A 10,527-nucleotide genomic window follows, 5' to 3' on the forward strand; every position below is an offset into this window, starting at 1 on the left:
CATATATAATATATAATAAAAGATCAATACTAGGCGGCTGTGTATTGATACAGTTTGGCCACTGAAAATATCGTGATACTATGCTGTATCGATTTCTTTCACATCGGTTTTTTTCTTGCATAGTATCGCAACATGTACTGTGTATATAAATATATATTTATATATGTAATTTCTTATTGTTCTCTGCCCTATGTAGTACACATTCTCACTCTCCCATCACGTAAAGTACGGGCGCCAGGTGCCTATGTGCCTTTTTTGCGTTTGTTATTCATGCTGAAAGCCCTGTGCTGTCTGAACCATCCCCCCCCCCCCAACCTGCCGTCTTAGGGGCAGGGTGCCTAGGGAAAGGGTGATTTTTGCATTGTATCTGAGACACTGACCAAGCATCTGTATTTTACAAGTTAGGAGAAAGAATGGATTGTTCAGTCATGTTGAGATTAATACAATGAAGGATCATTTGTCATAGTAATGTTAGCCTGCTCGGGAAAGGGAAGTTTGTGGGTCACCTGCTGGACCTGCTGCCCCACGCGATTGACCCCAGATAAACAGATGACGATGGACGGATGGACCTTCCTAACGGAACTTTGTAGGTGGCGGTAAAGTTCTAGTTCCACTGTGTACATGTTACTGTTGTTCTGTTATTGACATCCTCCACAGTGAAGGAAGATAAACCTTATACTCTTGTCCCAAGTAATCCTTCCTATATATATATATATATATATATATCAGAATATCCCTTGGTAGCTGACGTTATGCGTATTCATTGTAGGTTATATATTTTGTGAGGTACATAATGGGCCATCAGGGTGAGGTAGGCCTTGCATTGTTTATGTGGATTTCCGGTCGCTGAAGCCTAAAGCAGACAGCATGCTGACTTTAATGGTCTGAAGCTTGACTTGGCTGTGTTCACCTAAAAAAACGCCTGTCTATTCCACACAAGAGGGCGATTGTTCTCTAGACAGTGAGAGAGTCTCGGGATGGGAAATCAGAGGTGGAAGGCGCATGTTGAAGAGAAAGCTGAGAGAATGGGATACTGTGAATGTTAAGGTTTCAGTAAAGGAACGATCAAGTGGAAATATGATATGCTCTTCCAAGCTGGAATAAGTGCAATGCTGTACAGAGCTACCCAAAGTGACAATGCACTTCCATACAAACTGACACATTGCTGCTTCAAAATGAAATTGTCATCGCTGACACAATTTTTTGTTACAATTAACACTTCAAATGATAAAGGGACTTGCAGATGAGAAGGTATTTGTTAACCATACCACGAACTACATTTAGTTGTGTTTAGTTGGTTTGTTTTTGCCGGAGAACCTTGTGTCTCTGATCCGTTAAATTCACATCTGAATGCATGTAGAAGCCTATATTAATGGAGAATTTACATAAATTATAAATTATTTGCTGATGCATTTAACCCCCATGTTGTCTTTGGGTCAAATTGACCCGTTTTCCTATAACAATGTTCTTTTTAATTCCCCGAAACAACATGATTAATTCCACACAAATATCTACTTTCATTCATTTTGGGGCGTCTTATTCAATTTTATAGCATTTGAAAAGTGGTTTTGAAATAGTATTGAGTAAAAGTTGACATGTTCCAGTCTGTGATTATCCATCAACATCCATTGCTTCAATTTTAGTTGAAATAATTCCTAATAATTCCTTATTCCTATTTCTGCTTTTCTAATTCAAACATTAGGTACAATTTCCTATAAATGAGGTTCATTGACCATAAATTAACTGTAAAACTAAAGTTGATAAATTAGTGTAACGTAGTGTAACATTGAAAAAAAGGGACAAAAAACATAATTAAAAGTTACAAATATTGATTAAAAAGTGTTGATTTTGACAGGTTTATGACATTATGTAAAAAAGATTTTTTTTTTGTGTGTGTTTATAAGCTGAGGTGTACAAATAGAGCCAATAGACCCGTACTGTACAGGACAAAAACATCTGCTAATATCATTGTCTGTATAAAAACCAAACCAATGGGATTAAAGCAGAAGGTCTTTGCATGGGTCATTTACTCCATCTGTTTGGTATCAGCAGCTTAAATATACATTTCCAGTAGAACCAAGAGAGAGGGGACGACATGTTCCACCATGGTCACACAAACTGTTCAAATGTGTGATAATCCACTGCTGAAAACCCCAAATAATCTCATGACTTTCAATACAGTTGTGATCTGTTTTTAAAGAGCCACGTCTTCAGTCATATTGTATTGAAAGATGAACCTAGGCATTGTTGGATTTGGTCGTTCCAGGGATTTTACAGACTGCACAGACATTTAGAATAATGCAAGCCTCATCATTTACAGTGTGGTTGCTTTAAGATGTGCTTCCATTGGACATCTGGACCTTGACAGGAGTGTGACGGAGTGACGGCACGACTGGAACGCGACACAGCTGGAGACTGTCCTCCTGGATATGTCCGAGGTTTTTGTGATTTATAGAGTGCTATCTGGACCTAATCTGTGAAGTTCCCTGAGATAACTCTTGTTATGATTTGATACTATGAATTACTAACATTGACTTGTATTTGGAAAGACAACAGCATGGTTGCTCCAAAATGTCTGGAGTCTGTCATTTTAACCATTGACAGAGGACATTTCGTTTGGTGGCTAGTCAGTGGCGTCACATGACCTTTGACCCCCCTGGTTACTGTAGCTTCCGTCAAAACACGGTAATCACCAGATGATACGCTCGAGAGAAACCGTAAACTGTACAATGTCACAGAATTATACTCAATACAAGTTATGCAGCATTTTTCTTCGGCCGCTCAATTTAATAGATGAACTCGTCTGCAGTGGTGGTTAACAATCAAGACAACAACTCCCATGATCCCACAGAACTCTACAGCGTCATCAAAAGTCTGTTTTTTACATCCATGGTTTCAATTAAGTGACTCACAGAGAGAGAAACCTACTTATTGTACATTTAGGACCAAACAGGCTCACCCAACAGGTTCACCCAACACACTCACCCAACAATCTCACCTAACAGGCTCACCCAACAATCTCACCCAACACACTCACCCTAACAGGCAGTACAACCTGCTCTGGAAGAGAACTGTTCTCACAATCAATACCTGCTCTAGGAGAATAATGCGGCTTGATATTCCCTCTGCCTTCAGACTCTACAAATTGCACTGTCATGGGAATAATATATTTGAAGGATGAAATCCACCAGACTCTCTAGACCCCCAGAGAGCAGGTCAGAGAGAAAGTTAGAGTACATTCACCCCCCCTCCTCCTTCTAACAGCCCGTGTGAGGGAAATGATGAACAGGGGGCTGCACAAAGCCAGCACTCAGGTTTAATTGGACGGAAGGTGGCTGTACACCCATACCATAAATAACTGGACCCAGGGAGAGAGTGTGTGTGTGTGTGTGTGTGTGGGTGAGTCGGGGTGGGGCGAGAAGGGTTAACCATCATGCAGTGATCTTAAGCACCACTGAAGCTAAGAAAGGCTGTCAGGGACCGGGTGTAAATATCCTGCGGGCTAACTGATTTGTCTATGGTCGTAAACACAGCATAAAGAGCTAATATACAGGTCAGCACCAGCGTGATTTACGCCCCCAGGGGGCTCAAAACTTCATCACGGCATTTCATTTCCCTCCTCTTGAGTTACAACTTTTCTCGGCAAAGTGACGTTTTTGTTGAACTTGGTTTTTTGCACGTTTATTTGATGACATTGTTGTTTCTACATTCTTTAAATTCCACACATATCATAATAACTTTAATATAATTTGATATCTAAAGTTTTTTTGTGGTGGACTATCACTAGATGTTCTGCTGATAGACTTCAAAGATTAAAAATTCAATCAAGATTGATCAAGACACAAAGTCCTTTAATTTGTTTTGCGGGCTGGGACTCTTAATCTAGCAGGCTCATCCAATGTGTCTGTCTTCATTCCAAAGGCTCTCAATTCCGCACAGATACCCGGAGAAATGAGAGGAGTGGAAAGAAGAAGGAGAGAGATGCTCTCAAAGGACAGCCCACTGATGGAAACATCCACGATAGCCTCTTCAAGAGAAGTTTTGATTATCAAAATAATCAGGATGTCTAATTTAATTGAACAAAGCAAACTTTTGGCACTTTGAATTCTAGTCAGTTCCACTTCAGTTTTCTTATGGGCACTAGTGAGTCCAGAGACTGCTGAAAATGCTACCACGATATTTTAGGATAGCTGAAGGGAATTCTAAAAAAATCATGAATCTCTTTTTCACATATTCGATTCTTTAAGGGTAAACATTGTTTTTCTTCAACCTGGACCCTATTTCCCTTTGTTTTTGTGTCTAAGTGACGGAGGAGAAGAACAATCTTCATTGGTCCAGAATTAAGTAAGACCGCTGCAGTCGGCAACAGCTGAACAAGCTATGAATGTAAGTTAGTAGGGCAATTGTCAAGGTTGTATTTACCTTCACAAAAGTGCTTATTTTGCTACTGACAGGCTCAGATTGTTATTCTAAATGTCTGACAACATTATAAAAAGGATTTCTAAGGAGATCAACCTTTCTGTTAAAGAGTAAAATCCTTTTTTAAACATAAAAACAACAGCAAAATTGCGTTTGCTAAACCCACCAGAAACCATGTAAAAAAACAGTAATTTTAGCATCGTAAAATACACTTTATACAAAGTCGAAAGAAACAAATAAAACTATGCAAAGCTGTTTTGGGTCATCTTTCTACTTTTGCAACCATCACAACTCTAGTTCTGGTTGAAATAAACCAGTAATTTACCAATTTACATATAAAAATATGTTGGCTTTACACACAATAAAAGTATAGTTTTTTAAATGGAGTCTGGTGGGTTTAGCGCTGGCAATCTCAGAGCTGTTTCTGGTAAAACAGAAAGGTCTCAAAGAGGTTTTAAAAAGGTCTATCTCTGTAGTGACCCATAAAATAATAGTCTGAGCCTGTCAGTGGCCCAATTTGTCGTTGCATATTTCTCCCATAGGGTTAGATTGCAGCGCGGCCTGTGGCTGTTACAGTGTTCATGCTTAATACTGGACAAATTTCCAAGATTGTTGTTCTCATTGGTCACTTAAACAAAAACATAGGAACCCCTAATATGTATATCCATACATGTAAACCACATGTGTCTATGATCTACATTATATACATGTAGAATCAAATGCCTCCTATTCTTGAAATGAACTGAGTTCTGGTGAAATTCATAAGTCTAATTTATCTTCCTCATGATTGCCCTTGGAAAAAAAACAGCGTGTCCCTTTGTGCAGGGAAATGTTCAGGACACAAGTCGTGGAACTTAAAACTCTATCATCATCAAGCTTTTTTTCCCCTCCGTACTGGCCCTAATTGCCTTTTTCTCCTTGTGTATGTGACTGTGTGTGGGTGTCTCAGACAAGGTGTCCATCTATAACTTCCAGAAGGAGGGACCCCCGCCCGGGCCAGCCATCCGTCACCTGGGCACCTAGAGGGACTGCAGTCTTGTGTGGCTTAAAAGGTGAAATCATTAAGATGTTCGAATAACAAATGTCTGGCTATGTCTGGCTCTCAATCACAGGGACCAGACCTGGTCCGGGTTCACACCTCCTTCAAGGTGATGAACACCCCCGTGTCACTACCTCTTGCTTGGCTAAATGAGTAGATAAAGACCCATCACTTTAGAGATGCTTCTCTTCTCGTCGCCATTGATTGGTCCACTTAGACGTCCTCATATCCTTTAAAGAAAATCCATTTTTTATCAATTTTTTTGTTGTTCTAGATATACAAACAAACAATTTCAAACAATACACTGAGACAATTGAACGCCTCCCAGAGCCAAAAACCACAGAGAAGAAAGCTGGGAGGGAGGGAGACAAAACCACACATGCACGCACAGACACACAAAAAACCCACACAAACAGACCGACACAAGACAAGGGACCAAGACCTCAGTGAGTCTGCGACGTGAAAAATAAGAAAATCCATTGATGATTCAACCCGTTCTCACTCCCAACTCGTGAAATACTGACACTTGGTCAGTGTCTCTCAGCGTCAGATACGGAAGCTAAAATCAGCCTTTAGCGTCTGTATGGAACGCGCCGGGCAGAGCAGCAGCTCGATGACGTAGAAGACGACGTAGAATTAAGAGAGACAACAGAAGAGTAGTACGAAAGACCTAAATGCCATGTAAGGAGGTTGGTTGAGGCGGATGGGTCAAACAACACAGGACTTTCACCCAGGAGTCACTGAAACTTACACTTTTAACCCCACCCACCCCCCTACCATCCTTTCCTAAACCTAACTGTCCCGTTCTTGTGCCGCATGTCTGTTATAAACGTACGTCCCGACCCAGAACGCTGACGAGACTTCTGACGTGACTAAGAAACGCCAAAGGCACATGGCCAGGCATCCGTATTGTACGCGATGGGAGAGTGAGGATGTGTTTGACTGAGTGGACTCTGCTGTCCTGCTCTCTGCTGCCAACCCCGAGCCCTATGTTTCGCCCCCACCCCCTCCCCGGCATGCTGGAAAGGGGCCTTACCACAGCATTCCCCCAGTGCCAGCTGTGCCGTGGTTCATTTCTGTAGTCCGTTATGCGTCATACAACACTTGGAGCGTATTAGAAGAGACGCGTTTTGCCTGGATATTTGAGCTTGAACCATCACAGTATGTTGTCTACAGTACATAGTTAAATGGTTTCTTCCATGAAGTCCAGTTATGAAAGACATGGATCAAAGATTTGTGGCTGTGGTTTAGTTAAAATAGTACAGTGATTTATGATCAGGATTCTTCACAGAGTTTATTTTGATAATTGACCAGGTCCTCTAACCCTTCCCTGCTTACGGCCTAGTCTGTTGCACACCCCCATTAAAACGCTTCAAACATAGACCTGGTGCGTATCAGTGGATCAGAGCAGGTTGCAGTGGGTGGAATCACAAGCATTGTCTTGAGTGGCTGTGATCTTGGACGGGAATCTAGGGGTTACATGGTCACTTTCCAACCCCACAAGTTGAGCAACACCCACATACCCCGTTTTCATCACTGGTTCATTACTTATTATCCTTCCTACCTCGGCCGCCCTCCCTCTTTTCTTCATCATTACTCAGTACAGTAGCCATCCTAGTAGCCAACTTTCTGTGCTCTTTTGCAGTTTTTAATATTCTGCTATAGACAGGTTTTCTTGTGAAAAAGTTTAATACAATGCTGAAATTTAGAACATAATATAATGTAATATAATCATCCAATGATGGCTGAGTTGGCTTTATAAATTCCGATGGATTTCTAAGGACTATGGTTACCTGGTCCTCAGATCTCTGCAGGGTAAATTCAAACAGTTAGCTAGACTATCTGTCCAATCTGAGGACTATGGTTACCTGGTCCTCAGCTCTCTGCAGGGTAAATCCAGACAGCTAGCTAGACTACCTGTCCAATGGGATTTAAAAACTAATTTAAATTTAAAACTAATTCTAAATATAAACATGTTCCACCAAAACACGTTCCTTCCTGAGACTATTTAGCAGAGGCACCGACAAGATGATTGTTATTGGTTCAAAGAAATGTCTATAAACCAGATAATGTTTTTCACCCATGCCAGGATTCTGTGTGGACTACCCACAGCACTGTGGAGGAAGGTCTGGCAATGCAAGACTATATGCTTAAATCTCGGCAGGTTCTATCACCAAAATCACCCAACTGTCCTATCTTCTTGTAATATTTCATCACCTGGACCCAATTGCAGTGACAGCAGGCAGTGGATCGTTCAAAGGTTTGATGGAAAAATCCAAAAAACAGGAACAGTCAAACTACAGAACAGAGGTAAGCAATCCACTGACAGAGCTAAATGAGAATAAACTGAACTGCAAGTAATGATCTGACGCAGGACAAGGGGAAGACAAAGACTATCTACAGAGGGTAACCAGGTAACAAGAGGCAGGTGACACAAGGGCTGGGAAACAGGTGGACAACATCAGGTAATCACAGGGGCGGGAAAACCAAAAGACAGGAAGTAAAACAACATACGACAAGACAGAAAACCAGACTTTCAAAATAAAACAGATCAAAATACAAAAAAGAGAAACAGTTTACCAAAATATCAAAATAATTTGGAACAAAATACCAAAACCATACCAGTAATAAAAACAATTTAAAACACCACCCAAGAACCGAGAACATTGCATTCCATCACTTACTTCAAACCTGTCTTTACGCACACACACACACACACAGAGGAAAACTCACACGCACACACACAGGCAGAAACCCAAGGTCAGTGGAGGTCTGCCGTGACATTGATGAATGGATGTGAAGGGTGTCATCCTGGACAAACAGAGCCTGGGCCCACATGCGGCTACATCCTGAAAAATATGTCTGTTCCACCAACAGCTGAGGGAAATAGTTTGGAGGTCTCTCACATCCGCTCTATGGCTCACCCTGTCTCCGTCTCTCCGTCTTTGTCTACATGGAACACATGTGTTTTGTCATTCCAACAGAAAGTGCAGAATAAATACATGAATGGGATGTTGCAACTACAGGTGACATCGATGTTAGATTTTGCATATCACAATATAACAAAAGTGGTCTCTTTTCCAGGTTATTACAGTAAAGTGATGTCATTTTCTGAACTCACTACACAATTTTCAGGACGGTTTGTCATTTTTGGGACATTTAATATTTACAACCGAAGACATGAAATGAGAGAGAGGGGGAATGACATGCAGCAATAGGCCGCAGGTTGGACTCGACCCAGGCCTATTTATCTTTAACCATTTAGTTATTGTATCCCCATAACTGATGATTTCTCATGACAAATCACATTGTGTAAATGTTTGGGACAGCACCAAAAGTCAAGCCTATGATGTTGCCGCAATAGTGATGTATTTGGTCTAAAATATTGTGAGATTTGATTTTCTCCATATCGCCCGGCTCTAATGTGACAGAATGAGCTTTTTCAGGTTGACTTCAGCGCCGAAGGTTAGCATCTGGGACACAAACACACTTCTCTTTCACACAAGGTCAGTGTTTTTTTGCCGATGGGCGGTGCCACCAACGTTCTGGCTTTCCACACGCTGTTACAGCCAAATAAATACATCTGCCTCCCCCCGCTAATCTCTGATGCCACCCTGCCTAGCTCCTCCGAGGATGTGCAGATAAATAGCTTAGTGTAAACGGCCTCTTAAAATATGACATTGCTCGCTTTCAGAGGAGTGAAGGGGAAAACTAGAGGGGGGGGAGGGGCGATGAGGGAAGCCATGAAGGACAAAGACAAGCCGGCCAGGGGCCCAGAGGCAGTCTAAAGGTGGTCAGAGTAGCTATAATACAGGGGCGTCAAACTCAACTTCACTAAGGGCCACACTGGCAAAATGTAAATTACATTAAGGGCATGCCTTTTATAAAAAAAAAAACGTTAAATATTTTGGACTATGTTATTGCAGGTCTCATATAGCTTTCTTATTTACCGTTTGGTCCACATAAAGCACCAAAAAAGGTTCCTCAGTCATCAAAGAATTAAGCAAAATCATTTAAAACTATGATTACATTTTTTAAGGAGGCTACCAAACAGCTAAATATGAAAACTCTCTGCTTCTTTGGGAATTTCGGAGTCTCAAAGTTGGTAAATCTGCTAAATTCAGCTTGTTTGTGTTTGAGTACTCGGGTAATTTCATCTTGAGTTTTGACGCACTATGGGGGGTAAAAAAAAAATCTTTCTGTCCCCTTCCACTTTCTTTGTGTTGGCGTTCTAACCTCTGGTGAATTTCTGAGGACTATGGTTACCTGGTCCTCAGATCTCTGCAGGGTAAATCCAGACAGCTAGCTAGACTATCTGTCTAATCTGAGGACTATGGTTACCTGGTCCTCAGATCTCTGCAGGGTAAATCCAGACAGCTAGCTAGACTGTCTAATCGGTGTTCTCTGTTGATGACTAACCCCTAATTTCCACCGGTTGCTGAACGGCTGCATGTTGGCTCCGTGCTCCGTTGTCCGTCAACACCCACCAGGTCCGGATTTGTTGCAAACAGCTGCGGCCACGACTGACAGCTGAAGTCTCCCGGACCCACGAGATCTCGCGAGATCACGTAGAATAGAACCACAAAACCACCAACAGTTAGTTTCCATCCAGAAAAGTAAAGAGGAAACAACTCTGTGCTGTTTTCAAGGTGTAGTGCAGGGAGATGTGGTCCGCCGTGAGCATATTCTATTTTTTTTTTAAATTAACAGAAGGTTTTGTTTTGGTGCTCCACTTCCTATGCGGAGTTGGAAGGCAGCCGTTCAGCAGACAGTGGAAATACGCACATTGACTTTAATGGAAACCTGATGACTCCACCGCCGTTCTGGAGCGGATCTGCAATCGTTATTCATCCGGTGGAAATAGGAGGTTAAACTACTTTTGTTCCACCAAGACTTCATTCCCAAGACTATTTAGCAGAGGCACCGTGGCTCCGTCCGGCGCTTAGCACCACCCAAGACGATTGTGATTAGCCTTTTTAAATATGTGTAACCCTATTAAAAAACTAAAATATTGCTTGTTTTGTATTTTTCATGACAATAACAGAAAATGACAGCCATAACGTTTAAAT

At 41.6% G+C, this 10,527-nt stretch overlaps 1 long non-coding RNA gene across 1 annotated transcript in view; it reads left to right on the forward strand.

The window, feature by feature from the left end:
• LOC116698097 (uncharacterized) overlaps window positions 1-9,580 on the forward strand; it is an 11,751-nt gene extending 2,171 nt beyond the window's left edge. The window contains exon 3 of the long non-coding RNA XR_004334113.1: window positions 9,513-9,580. This is a non-coding gene — a long non-coding RNA (uncharacterized LOC116698097). The remainder of the gene's footprint in view (window positions 1-9,512) is intronic.
• Window positions 9,581-10,527: the final 947 nt, after the last annotated feature.

This window comes from Etheostoma spectabile, chromosome 11, assembly GCF_008692095.1.
Source record: "Etheostoma spectabile isolate EspeVRDwgs_2016 chromosome 11, UIUC_Espe_1.0, whole genome shotgun sequence".
In the NCBI taxonomy this organism is placed as follows: Eukaryota; Metazoa; Chordata; class Actinopteri; order Perciformes; family Percidae; genus Etheostoma; species Etheostoma spectabile.